Consider the following 14,001-nt stretch of genomic DNA (forward strand, 5'->3'; position numbering starts at 1 on the left):
ACGGCAAAATGTAGTGTACGCCGATCAAAGGCTAACACCTATGATTAACCGACAATTAAAATTGCCAAATTGTGTCGAAAAATGCGAAATAAGCCAGATATTTAAATTTGAAATCGAAAATGTCTGTACATTTGAATTCGCCAGCATGTTGCATTTCATGAATTTTGTATTCAATGTATAATTGTTCTTGTCTATTTTGTTCAGTGTCATATCAATCAATGGGTCAAATGTGAAAACAATGACCTAGCCAATTGTTTACTAACCTTAATTCACTTTAAAGGGATCTTTTGACGGTTTGGTAAATTGACAAAATTGAGAAAAGTTGTTTCAGATTCGCAAATTTTCGGTTTAGTTATGATATTTGTGAGGAAACAGTATTACTGAACATTTGCCATGGTCTAATATAGTCATTATATGCATCTTTTGACGATTTAAAAACCTAAAAATTATTAAGCGTTGCAACGCGAAGCGATTGAATAATTTGGAAAGTTCTAGTGATGTCGTTAAAATTTGTGAAACTACGATGATATAAGGTATAAAATACGCATCTTATGTATCCTTGGCAGGATAGCTCAGTTGGCTAATGCGTTTTTACTTAGAGTCCTGCTGCGGGCTACTTTTGTTTTCCTTTTTTATATTTTATTTTTGATTTTTTACTGGAGCTTTTAAAATTTAATGTTTGCATTTATCAATATAAAGCATATAATGACAAACTTCAAAACATGCCAAAATCTGTGAAAAGGCCCCTTTAATGTGACGCCATTCTGTAATCTTTATGCAGGGTTTGCACATCATAGGTGTCATAGTGGTCATTATCAATTGATACTACCATTTTTGTTATAGCAATTATTGATTTAATGCGGTTTTTATGTTTATTCCATTCGCAAAATGACACTTATTCCAATAAATGTAATATCGGAACGAATGTCGCCGATAGGAATAATGTAGGAACCATTGTCCAAAGTGCCCTTATAACTACCTTATATTTACAGAATCGACAAACTGTAACATAGTTTGTCAGTAAGTAAATTAATTAATTAAAATCAAATTGATCGGCTCATGTTAAATTGGCTTTCTGTTAACAGGTTGGCAATTTTAATTGTTGGTTAATTAAAGGTGTAAGCCTTTGATCAGCAAATAATATGTTTTGCCGTGGAGTCAAAATAATGTAGGAGCGATTGTCCGGGTTGACAAAATAATGTAGGAGTGATTGTCCGGGTTGGCAAAATAATGTAGGAGCGACTGTCCGCCCTGTCAAAACATCGTAGGAGCCACTTTCCGCCCTGTCAAAACATCGTAGGAGCGACTGTCCGCCCTGTCAAAACATCGTAGGAGCGACTGTCCGCCTTGTCAAATTTAGCGTAGGAGCGATTGTCCGTAGGAGCGATTGTCCGGGATTCGAAAAACCTTTTTAACACTCTATAGAGTGTCTCAATGATATCATGAAAAACATGGCCACCAAGGGGCGGGGCTTTTTTTCTTACATGACTATGGTAAAAACATGTTAACACTCTCAGTCGCATTTATAGTCCAATCTCCATGATGAAATTTTTTTATGTGATTATGAATTTTCTGCCCCATACGATAATGGCTCTTATGCTTACATGTTTGTTGCCTGCATCTCTGCAGAATATTAGCTGTTTTCTCCCGATATGTTATTAATTTTGTAATATCAACAACTTGCTTAATACGTGTAATAAATTGCTTATTTTTTATGCCAGGTGTATTGATATGTGTTTATGAATGATGAAGTTTTGATGAAATATCATTAAATTGTAAAAACTATGTTCATGCATTCTTTTATTGCACAGACTAAAATTGTTACTACAGAGGTTTACTTAGAGACTGTATCACATAAATGGTTGCATAAGCTCCTCTGTAGAAGCCGGAAAACATTTCATTTAGTTTATCATTATGTACATAAGGGGACTTACTTTTAAAGTTTTGATTGTGCTTTTTAACAACACATGGAATCCATATGTTCTTTTCATTAACTTTTTGCATTCTGGGCACTCATACACAACGGACTGATTAATGTCCTCAACAAATTCATTATCACAATGTTCATCCTCGTCACCCCATGACACAAAATCCGCCTAAGACATGTTGAAGAAAAACAGAAAAGTCACTTAATAACTTGATCGATATGCTAAATATCGGAGAATGGCACAGTATACAGGTCTGAAGATTTCTATACATATACTCTAGGTTGTAATGTTATTTATTATTGGTAAAATTGTGCATTGAATTGAGCGGTAATTTAAGAGAGCAAAGAACACAAACAGCAGATTAGAGCAGACCAAGAACAGATTCTCTCCATAAGAAGAAAAACTTGTTCAGAGCTTTATTCAAATTATACTACAGGTAAATGGCATTCGGATTATTCAAATTTGAAAAATGCAATTAAAATGAAAAACAAAAACCTGATTAAAACAACCTATTATTAGTTGTTTGTCGTAAGATTCTTATCGCTCCTTTATCTCATTACAAAGGCCATCTTTATATACCGGTAAGCATTGTTATTTTTTTCAAACTGGAGCCAGATAAAATCGCTTAATAAAACAATGCGGCATGTGATTTATTTTAATTGACACATTACCGTTGAGTGATAATACCGCATACATTCTCATTTTAATAATACATTACATATTTGTTTCAAATCGCAAAAACTGGAATGCGAAAGCGAGTTTTAGAAATGTTGATAAGCGTGTTTACTACCGTTGCAACCGTCAAACAGTTGCGCGTTTAAACCTATCTCGCCAAAACCACTGGATGCACGAGAGTTTGCCGATATTTGGCAAGCTGCCTATCTCTGTTATCTATGTCTCTGATAAAACTAATTACTGCTGTGTTGTTTTTTTCATCCTTTCCATTTGTCTCTTTTATATGTCTGTCAAATACAGGGCATATTAAGGCTCGATTGGTCATTGTCGGCTCGGGTACTACTTACATGTACCCCGGGTACTCTTAAGTATACTTACATGTACCCCGGGTACGGTAAATATACTAAAACGTACGCGGGAAATTTAAAGCTGAATCGGTCGTTGTCGGCTATTTTTATGTCCCCCACTATAGTAGTGGGGGACATATTGTTTTTGCCCTGTCTATTGGTCTGTCTGTTGGTCTGTCTGTCTGCGCCAACTTAAACATTTTGCAATAACTTTTGCTATATTGAAGATAGCAACTTCATATTTGGCATGCTTGTGTATCTCATGAAGCTGCACATTTTGAGTGGTGAAAGGTCAAGGTCATCCTTTAAGGTCAGAGGTCAAATATATGTGGCCAAAATCGCTCATTTTATGAATACTTTTGCATTATTGAAGATAGCAACTTGGTATTTGGCATGCATGTGTATCTCATGGAGCTGCACATTTTGAGTGGTGAAAGGTCAAGGTCATCCTTCAAGGTCAGAGGTCAAATATATGAGGCCCAAATCGCTTATTTTATAAATACTTTTGCAATATTGAAGATAGCAATTTGATATTTGGCATGCATGTGTATCTCATGGAGCTGCACATTTTGAGTGGTGAAAGGTCAAGGTCAAGGTCATCCTTCAAGGTCAGAGGTCAAATATTTGTGGCCCAAATCGCTTATTTTATGAATACTTTTGCAATATTGAAGATAGCAACTTGATATTTGGCATGCATGTGTATCTCATGGAGCTTCACATTTTGAGTGGTGAAAGGTCAAGGTCATCCTTCACAAGGCCAAGGTCATCCTTCAAGGTCAAACGTCATATAGGGGGACATTGTGTTTCACGAAGATAGCAAATTGATATTTGGCATGCATGTGTATCTCATGGAGCTGCACATTTTGAGTGGTGAAAGGTCAAGGTCATCTTTCACAAGGTCAAGGTCATCCTTCAAGGTCAAACGTCATATAGTGGGACATTGTGTTTCACAAACACATCTTGTTTTTAATTAAATATATTCACATTTATGTCAATTTTCTGTAAAATGGCCTCTATATTATCGAAACTCATACTCACAAAGCATGTTGAGGCAGTTTTTTTTAAATAGAAGTTTGTTTAAGATAATCGGTAGCGCGTTTTACGACATAGGATTTTAGGCGGGAATACAACTCGAGTACAGTCTTATATCAACCGGGTACGATTTAGTATATTTACCGTACCCGGGGTACATGTAAGTATACTTAAGAGTACCCGGGGTACACGTAAGTAGTACCCGAGTCGACAATGACCAATGGAGTCCATATTAAGGGATTAATTATGTCATGCCTGGGGTCGGGCAGCTTCCAGTACTTTGTCCGGAGTATTAGTCTTTAACTATATCACCTATTCACATGAAACTTCATATATGCATATATGGATAGATCTCACTGATGAGAAGTTCAGTGCACAAGAACTATAACTATAGCCCCTTCATTACTTTATTTATCTCACTTTTTTATTGTCCGGGTCATAACGTAATTACAATAAGACCCATTTACATCAAACTTCGAACAAAGGTAGGTTGTGGTGTATAGAAGTGCAACAATCATAAGTCGAGAACTCTGGCTTGCATATTTCACAATTCTATGCCTTTGTTGGTTTCAAATTTTTTCTTGGTTTCCTGTTTTCCTGAAACTACTAGTTCATGATTGAAAATTAAGTTTTTATTACATTTAGAAAGGAAATTATACTGCTTATATGGGTTATATCAAATATTTCAGTTGTGTGTAGTATTTTGTATTTTATACACAATAATGAAAAGTGATATAAGTCCTTGGTGTTATATGTCTGTTTGTTTAGAGGGAAAAAGACAGCACAGGAACTAACGTCTGGGATATCATATCCTTATCAGAAAACAAAACAGTTAATAACTGAAACTGCAAATATAACTCAAATGTATTTAAACATCATCGATTCTATTGGAGAAGTGGTGTTGTGTCCCATATTTGAAACTAGCCAGTACAGTATGTTTCAAGAAGACTCCCGCATGTCTCTGCTAATAACGCTACCAGTGCACGATGTTGTGAAAGATAAAAAACAAACAACTACAGTAACAAAACAATGAACCTAACACACTGCCCTTTTCAGGCATTTTGTGTAAAAAAACAACTTGTGGAATGTAACCGGTACACTAAGGTACGACATTGCACCGAAAATGTTTGCAAGCTAAATTTCTAGGAAAAAAAACCTCCAAAACTGTTACACGGGAATAAACAGCAAAAGAAATACAATTCCGAATGACAATAATTATGCTTCCAATGTTATTGTCTTTCTGGATTGTATATATCATCACAGTAATGGATAAAAGCAACGTTTGGATTATCAAAAGGTAAATGCAATATATTTTCGAGACAAGTCACTTTATATATACAGTGAGTGTTGCAAAATTATGGTCGGAACGTTTTATATTCATCTATACAGAAATATCGGGGTCTAATCTTTTACCAAAAGGACATTATATTCAACGTAAATTTTGGTACTGATTTAAGAAAACTCAAAAATTATTATTTGATTCCGACACCTTAAAAGGAAACATCAATTATTTAATAAAGTTTGGTGTCTTTATACAATGTAATATATTGCTATGTGTATTAACTGTTAAATGAATTGTGATTCCTACCTCCTCCGTAAAAGTCCCATTGGAGTTCTTTTTAAATGGGAGTTAGACGGGGGTCCCCCGTCAAACGCCCGTTGGATTTTATTGACAATGGGGGATTGACGGGGTCCCCCGTCAAACCTCCCACGGATGTTTAATGGAAATGGGAATTTCACGGGAGCTCCCGTAAAACTCCAACGGGGGAAGAAAATCTACAAACACTTTATTTTCTTATTTAAGTACTTATTTCTTACAATTATGACTTCAGCATGTGTATTTGTAAACATATAAACAGAAAACAAAGCATAACATTATATTACATTTTTTGTAAAATATAGGTAAAATTCTCCCGTCTGGAAAAATCTCCCGTTGGAAAATTGCAATTCTTAACGGGGGAACCAAAACCCCGTTGGGATCCCACGGGGGATAGCAACTTTATCATCAAATAACTCTACTTTCTAAAAACATTTTAACTCTTTTTTTTTTTCAATTATATGTATGTACACAATGCCCCCTACAAATATGCAAAATTTCATAACAATTGTTCAATAAATAAAAAAAAAAATTGCAAATAATCTGGATTTGCAAACTTAATCTGGATACTGTTTTGTGTGAATGTGAATTTTAAGTGAATAACCTTGCGCTTTTGTGTGGATTGGAGTTTCACACAACCGAATTTAAGTACCAATGTTTTCCATTGACCATTGTAAGACTATGAACCCAGTATTACGTTATTTTATGTTTATTGTGTACTTGTGTGTCTTGTTTTGTACATTTACTATGAATCTCACTGGCAGGCTAGTGGTTCCTTTCAAGAATGATTCCATAAATAAAAGAGCTAATGGTATAATTATGTTTCTCTTCTGATTGTGCAACTGAAGTTTCACTTTGTGTATATTTTATTATCGTTTGACGACAAACTCGACACCCAAAGAGCAGAAAGACCTGAAAATGCACTCGGAGATTATAATCAGATTTCACTTTGTTAACTGGTTGTTAAATACCGTGTGAGCATTCGATACCTTCTTTTAACTAATACGGGAATGTCTCAAATTAATTACTCTGTTTTGAAAATACTCTAAATTTTTCTACAAAAGGTTTAAACTCATCAAACTAATTTTCAAGGTGAATACATATTGTGTTAAAAATCGATTGGGTGACATAACGACGTATTATTACCTAAGTTTGTAATACGAATACAAACATGAATCGAAAAAAATGTTGCGACCATCCAATACATTTACGATGAAAATAAAGTCGAATATTCTAAGCTTTTATTTGAAAATATTTCTTACATATTCTTGACGGATACGTGAAGTTGTAGCGTGTAAAAACGAATATATTGTTTTCATGTGTATTTAGCCCATATTTAATATCAACACATTTTTCAACCTTGAATTTATTGATATGGAAAATTTTAAAGACGTTTTTACAAGAACAGAATTTCGAAACTGGATGAAATGCCATTTTGCACAAAGCCTTGCAAAAAGATGTTCTTAGTGATGTTGTCGAATCAGAGATTGAATCGTTTCGCAACTAGATAGTACAAAATGCGCAGGTCAGTCCGTTTCAGTCACCAATCACAGTATGTAATTAATGCATGACGCCCAATGTTGTAAACTGCAATACAAGAACAGTTTGCAAAAAAACAGCGGCTGTTAATTTCACAACGGTGTCGGTCTCCGTTTCATGAAATGTCCAATAAACGGCAAGTGCAATAGATTATGCAAAGAAATCATCGATAATCATCGTTTCAATGGACCTTCCTGGAAAAATACGGACGCACCACAATGGTGCAATGTCGCGTGGTCGATTGCCAAATGTTACATGCCTCCAGATCGGTACGAGAAAGTTAACACGGCTAGTGAAACAGATTATAATGGCATCGTGAATATATTCATTAATTGCATTAAGTTCCAGAAGTATTTCAAAGACGACCTTAGCAAATCTTCAAATATATGTATAAAGGCAATATAATTTAAGATAGACATATACTATCTGTCGACGCTTTATGTTATCTCACTGTCAATATGTGCGATGTCATTTCCCATGTTCATAAAATAAAGGTTAAATTCTGGTCTTTTTGTGATCTATATGTTCATATTATGAAGAACGATGTGTATCAATGTATCATAGCATATTGTGGATAACCATATACTTGTGCGCAGCATAGAACGTGTCGAGTGACTTTAAATAAAACAAATTAATTGAACTATTTTTAGGCTAGAGACACGTGCAGGGAGCTGAGACATTCTCCTACTATGACGATGACTGTTGATGAGACGGTATGTTTTATAGACACCCTTGTGGACATCCTCAATAATTCAGTGAACGTGAACACTTATTCTAAATTTACTGAAACAAGCCATAAATTACTTCAGGTAAAGACGCAACCATCTATGACACATGTTGATTACTCTTAACAAATGCAAATAATATAAAGATTACACAGACATACTGGTTTCGCACTATGATTTATAAGGTTGTGTTAGGAACATTGCTGAAAATACCCATAACTAGATGCAAACGGCACATAGTCTTCACGTTTTTAGTAGAATTTGTATAAGACCTAGAATAAATAAAACTTCAACTCGATGTATGGAACGCCACGTCTGTCTCATGTAGACTATTGATATATCAGCTTATTCATTGAAATGATGTGGGTGTAAATCATATGATATGTGCTTATTAAAGTATGATGTGTGCTTGCCATAGTATGCTGTGTGTTTGTTATGGTATGGTGTGTCTGTGTGATGGTATGCTGTGTTCGTCATGATATGTTGTGTGCTTTTCATGGTATGCTGTGTGTTTGTTGTACTATCTTTCGGGTGTATGTAACATAACGTCGTTTTCATTCGCTATAATGTTAGTTGGCGTATTTTTCATTCCAAACACTCGGTGTTTTTCAAAAATCTAATGGTTACGTCATACGTATGTCCGTAGGCCCATGTGTCTCTATTTCTGTATGCCCTTGTGTTCTTATTTTCGTCCGTCCGTGCGTCTTGTCTGTTTTTCTGCCTATCTGTTTTCTGTCTGTCTCTTTGTCTGTCCGTCAATCCGTTCGTTCGTATGCCCGTTTGTTTGTCCGTCCGTATATCCGTATGCCCATTTAACCGTGTGTCCGTCCGTGTATCCTTATTTCCGTCTGTCAGTGCATCTGTATTTTCGTCTTCCTGTCTGTCTGTCTATCGGATATACGGACAGACAGAATAAAGGACGGACAGACACACACAAGATCTTGTATCTTTGACAAGAAATGAGTGAATGAAAATAACACCAACTTACATCATCGCGAATAAAAAGGGCATAATGTGAAAAAACTCACAGGACAGTGAATAAACACACATCATACCATAATAAACGCAAAACATACAATGACAAATACACAGCATACCATGACAAATACACAGTATATCATCACAAACACACAGCATACCATAACAAACACACAGCATACCATCACAGACACACAGGATACCATCATTAACACATAGTATACCATCACCAACACACAGCTTACTATGGCAAATACATGTCATATGATTTAAACGTACCGTAATTACTCTATGTTTTCGGACACTTAAAAATAATAATTTTTTTTTCGTGTCCGAAAACTTAGATACGAAAAATATTCACAATAAACAAGTGTCCGAAAACTTAGAGTCGAAAATTGAAGTGTCCGAAAATAGCGTCAATTGCATCAACGACTACCGTTAATAGGACGCGCTTGTAAAATACCATGGCGTATAGTATACATTACAGTTATAAATGTTTGCACTGCATTTTTAATAATTTTAAATGCTATATTTATTTGAACGAAAATTACTACAAGGTTGTACTTTGACCAACGAGTTAAAAGATGAGCATGTGATGTACCGATACTCGCTAGTATGAACCTGTAATTTACGCACTAAAAAAGCAAGCTATGGATTCTTTGTTTGTTTATATCCGATAGTTGTTGTCTAATTGTTTGTAAAACTTGCAATAGGGTGCATCACACTTTTGAAGCTTGAAGTGTTTGTCAAAGTTTTTTTACTGAGAAGGGGTAGTACCATTGCGGTAGATAATTGAACTGTTAATTTGCACTACCCCTGGTAATTGTCATTACGCTTATGCTATCGGGCGAAACAATTGTTTAATAACGGTTTACAAGGTCATTTACCCAATTACGCAAATGTAATGGTCCGTTGCCCTCAGACATAAACCTGCCATGTTTTATGATGTTCATCCGGTTGTAAAACCCTATGATCGAAGTGTCATTAGATATCAAATACAAGACCGAAATTCGGTCGGTAAAATAGCTCTGTTAAATGTACTGTCCGAAAACTTGGAGACATTAATTATGGATGAAAACTCGAGTGTCCGAAAATTAAGAGTCACGAAAAATAATTATTTTTGCTAAAAAAAGGGGTGTCCGAAAACTTAGATTGTCCGAAAACATAGAGTAATTACGGTACATCATTTCAATGAAGCACGCATCATACCATAACAAATACACATCATATCATGTCAAACACACACCATACCATAACACAAATGTAGCATACCATGACATACACACAAAAGACCGTGATCTACACACAGCATATCATCACAAACACACACCATATCATCACAAACACACAGCATACCATCACAAACGCACAAATACTATGGCAAGCACACAGCATACTATAATAAGCACATATCATATGATGTTTATGAAAGTGTGGTATGCTTCAATTTTATAACTTTGCATTAGTTGTATAATCGCTAAAAACTGCGTGTGAGTTATGTAACCTAACTTACCAGAAAGTAAGCAAAAAACTGCATAACAGTTATTCGAGCGGACATCATTTGAATATTGTATTCACAATTACCTTGCTATTAAAGACCATTCATATAATTTACGATTACCTATCTACGACCTCTTTACGTCTCCAAAATATCCGACGTCAATGCAAACTAACGTTATTGACAAGAAACCGCACATCCGATATACCACAAGAATGTAATAATCGTTATTGACAACTACATTACGCACCTGTTTAACTAGAATTGTTTGGTCAGTTGTGCTTTGTCTTAGCAAAACAGTCAATGGTGTTTTGTCTTTGCAAAACTGTTAGAGGACAACTTCACCTGCACCTGTAAAACTTAAATACATTGTTTAAGTCCAAACTACCACGGAACAGTACTGCTTAGTTTTATAATGAGACACAGTTTACCTCGTAATTGAACAAATATATATTTTAAATGCAATTCTTCTTAAATGACGTCACTTTTTGTTTTGATTAGAAAATTGTAATATGTATGGTCTTTATTGTTTTAGTGAATGTATGAATTAGCCATGTGGTTTCAATTGCCATACAATTAATATATACTGTAATTTTATTTCTTGATTTTGTTTAGTTAAAAACAGACGAATTGTGGGTCACTGCAACAGACATAAACAGAACGTTTCAAGATGCGATGTTTAACCTAAACCCTATGGCCGAGAGCTTCAGAACTCATACATTTAAAGGCTTCGACTCTTCAAAATTGCAACGAATGATTAATGTGGCATACACGTTGAATCAACTCACTGTTAATATTCGAACACGGAAAGAGCATGCTAATTTTGAAGAAAAAATGACGTCGTCGAACGAAACGTTTTACACTCCTGACGATGATGGCGCGCGTTTAGGAGTGTCGTTTACACACACATCATTTGCTGCCGGAGCTGGGCGGTCAACTACTGACGACGGTTAAGCAGCAAGTGCCATTGCTCTTGGAGCATGTGCTTGGTTGGCTGTTGCTGCGCCTGTTACATCAATCGCACAAGCATCGGTATATCTATTTCGTCGATTCGTAGTACCAGTTCTACACGAAGAAATTGCAAATAAGCCTGAAATGTCATATGATAACGATCTACGTAAAATTAAATATTTGCAACAAGCGACTATGGCGTTTCGGGAAGAATTGAAACAACTGTTTGACCAGAGACATTCGGAAAGAAAATCAATGTATAATAATACCGTATAAGTCCTAAGGAAGGAAACGATGGTTTATTGCAGGAAAAAATAACCCGTTTGTAACAGCTTTTTAATTGTTTATGTTCGAAATTATTGGAATAGGATGTATAGTTTACCGTACCATTGGTACAAAGCTATTGTACTTTATATTAAACCCAGAAACATCACACGCTATTATGTGTATAGAAGCACAACGATTTATATTCGCCAAAGCTTTTATTAAAACCAGGATATATATATTTTATGAAAATAAATTCCTCCAACCAGTACGGTTGCTAGACGTAACAGTCTTTGTAGACTGAGAGAATGATCTGATGATATGTGTGGAATGTCGATTGTCATTTGCAACAGATGGAAAGAAATGCAGTTCGAACACTTGAACTAATGAACTATTTATTTCAAACGCTTTCGTTATTGCGAATCACAATCACAATATAAATGTGCTGCGAAGAAATAAGCTTATATTGAAAACATGGCATTTTATACAATTACATAGCTTAAGAGCCATATTTACAGATTAACATTAACATTTTTCACACAAAAAATAACGGTATAACTTAAACACGTTTTCTTGGCCCGGTCATGTTAGGGCGTAGGTTTTGTGTACCGAGAATCTTTAAAAATTGTGCACATGTCAGAGCGATGTAATTTATTAAATAAATTCATGTTAATGTGAACTAGTTACTTTTGTGATGTTTGTATGAAGGCTGTTGATTGTTGTATGGAAATATTAGTCTGCCATAAGTAGTGATCATACGCTAATATGTTCTTTGCAGTTTGTTGTTCCTTTGAATGTTTGTCAATTTATAAATATTCCGACCCCTCTAACCCAAAGTTCTGTAACCGCGCCTGTTGGGCATATATGCTGATAATAAGAACTGAGCATCTGCAACAATAATGGTCACTGAATCTATACTTAATAAGATGTGAATATTATCATTGATATGATCGATTTTACTGTAGAACAATATAGGAAGTCAAAGATTCCGGGTAGAAACCGGCTATGTCTTAAAACGCGATCTTGTCACTTGAAAAGAGAGCCAATTTAATGTCATTGTTTTACCTGCTGAGATAAAGGGCGAACACGTGTGTGTACCCATTATCGAGTTAGTTTATATTCGATAATCATATTATCGATGAGTCGGATCAAAATCTGCGTAGGTCTAATTCCGCGTCATCATAATATGTATAATTGATCTACGCGCTTAATTGTATTTATTTAATTCTATTAGTTTCGGTGTTTTAATAGATGACTCGATTGCAAACCTGTTTCTACAATTTGTTTACAAAAAAAAAATCAAATAAAAAAGTCAGATCATTATCCGTATTACTTAATAAACAAATTGAATTTGTTTTTGGTTGTTTGGGCGTGATTTTTTTTTCAATAATACAGAAAAAAACAAAAATGATGATCAAACGTAAGAATGCACTTTTCCTTTTTACTTGGTATAGTTAGTAACTGGCTGTTGTATTGCGTATGACGCTAAGGTCAGTGAGTTGAAAATATAACAGGAACCCATTAGCGTTTGTGTACAATTGTAAATTTCTTATAACAACCTATATTAGGGATTGCCACTTCATATTGGTTTTTGCTAAAGCCTTCCATACTTGTTTGGAACAAAGTTGTTAAAATAAACACATGCCAAAATTATTATAAGTGTATATGTTTATATGATAATGATATAATAATATAATAAAATATTATAAAATAAAAATATATTATGCGGAGCCATAAGTCGAAGCTCCATATCATTACTCACTTGGAGTTTAAGGTGTTACACTGGAGTTTATTATATTTTAACTAATATGAATATCCATGTTGGTGTCGTTTGTACGACGGTGACAGGTGGAATTACATGTGTGTTTGCAAGTAAGCGCCCGAAGTAAAAACTTTCGACCAAATACCTTGCGGGGAGTACGAAACAACCAAGATTTTACGTATTACAAAAGTGTACCTTTTCAGAAATAAAAGACATATTCCCTACCTTAATAAGAAAATGTGTTGTAATTGGCAACATAATAAACACTGTACAACTTTTCTCTTATATTTTTTGACACAAGAGATAGCTTCTGATGTGATGAACCTGAAGTAAAACACAAACTTTTAAGGAGGGAGTCAGTTCAGTAGGAATTCTAGTTCGGGGTTTGTTTCATACAGTTGCTGAAGCTCAACGGAGACATAATGTATTTGCGTCACTTCATCTTGTTCCAACAATAACACTTAGTCGGGGGATCAACCAAGTTTTTCTTGCAATCGACTTTGTAAGATATTTGAACCGCTTATGAAGTAATTGTAACTATTTAGTTATGATCACATATGAAACATAAACTGTGACACACAAAGCATACCTCAAATATTATGTTCACCAAACTTTTTTGTCATAATGATTTTATTTACGTTGCGTATCTGAACATGTATAATTGGCTGTGGTATATGCGGAAATGGCGTTATATTGTATCTATAA

At 34.9% G+C, this 14,001-nt stretch overlaps 1 long non-coding RNA gene across 1 annotated transcript in view; it reads left to right on the forward strand.

Annotated features, from left to right (window-relative positions):
* Positions 1–13,039, forward strand: part of LOC127843233 (uncharacterized) — a 39,992-nt gene extending 26,953 nt beyond the window's left edge. Inside the window, exons 2-3 of the long non-coding RNA XR_008032151.1 lie at positions 7,769–7,831; positions 10,935–13,039. This is a non-coding gene — a long non-coding RNA (uncharacterized LOC127843233). The remainder of the gene's footprint in view (positions 1–7,768; positions 7,832–10,934) is intronic.
* The last annotated feature ends 962 nt before the right edge of the window (positions 13,040–14,001 follow it).

Source organism: Dreissena polymorpha, chromosome 8 (genome assembly GCF_020536995.1).
Source record: "Dreissena polymorpha isolate Duluth1 chromosome 8, UMN_Dpol_1.0, whole genome shotgun sequence".
Lineage (NCBI taxonomy): Eukaryota > Metazoa > Mollusca > Bivalvia > Myida > Dreissenidae > Dreissena > Dreissena polymorpha.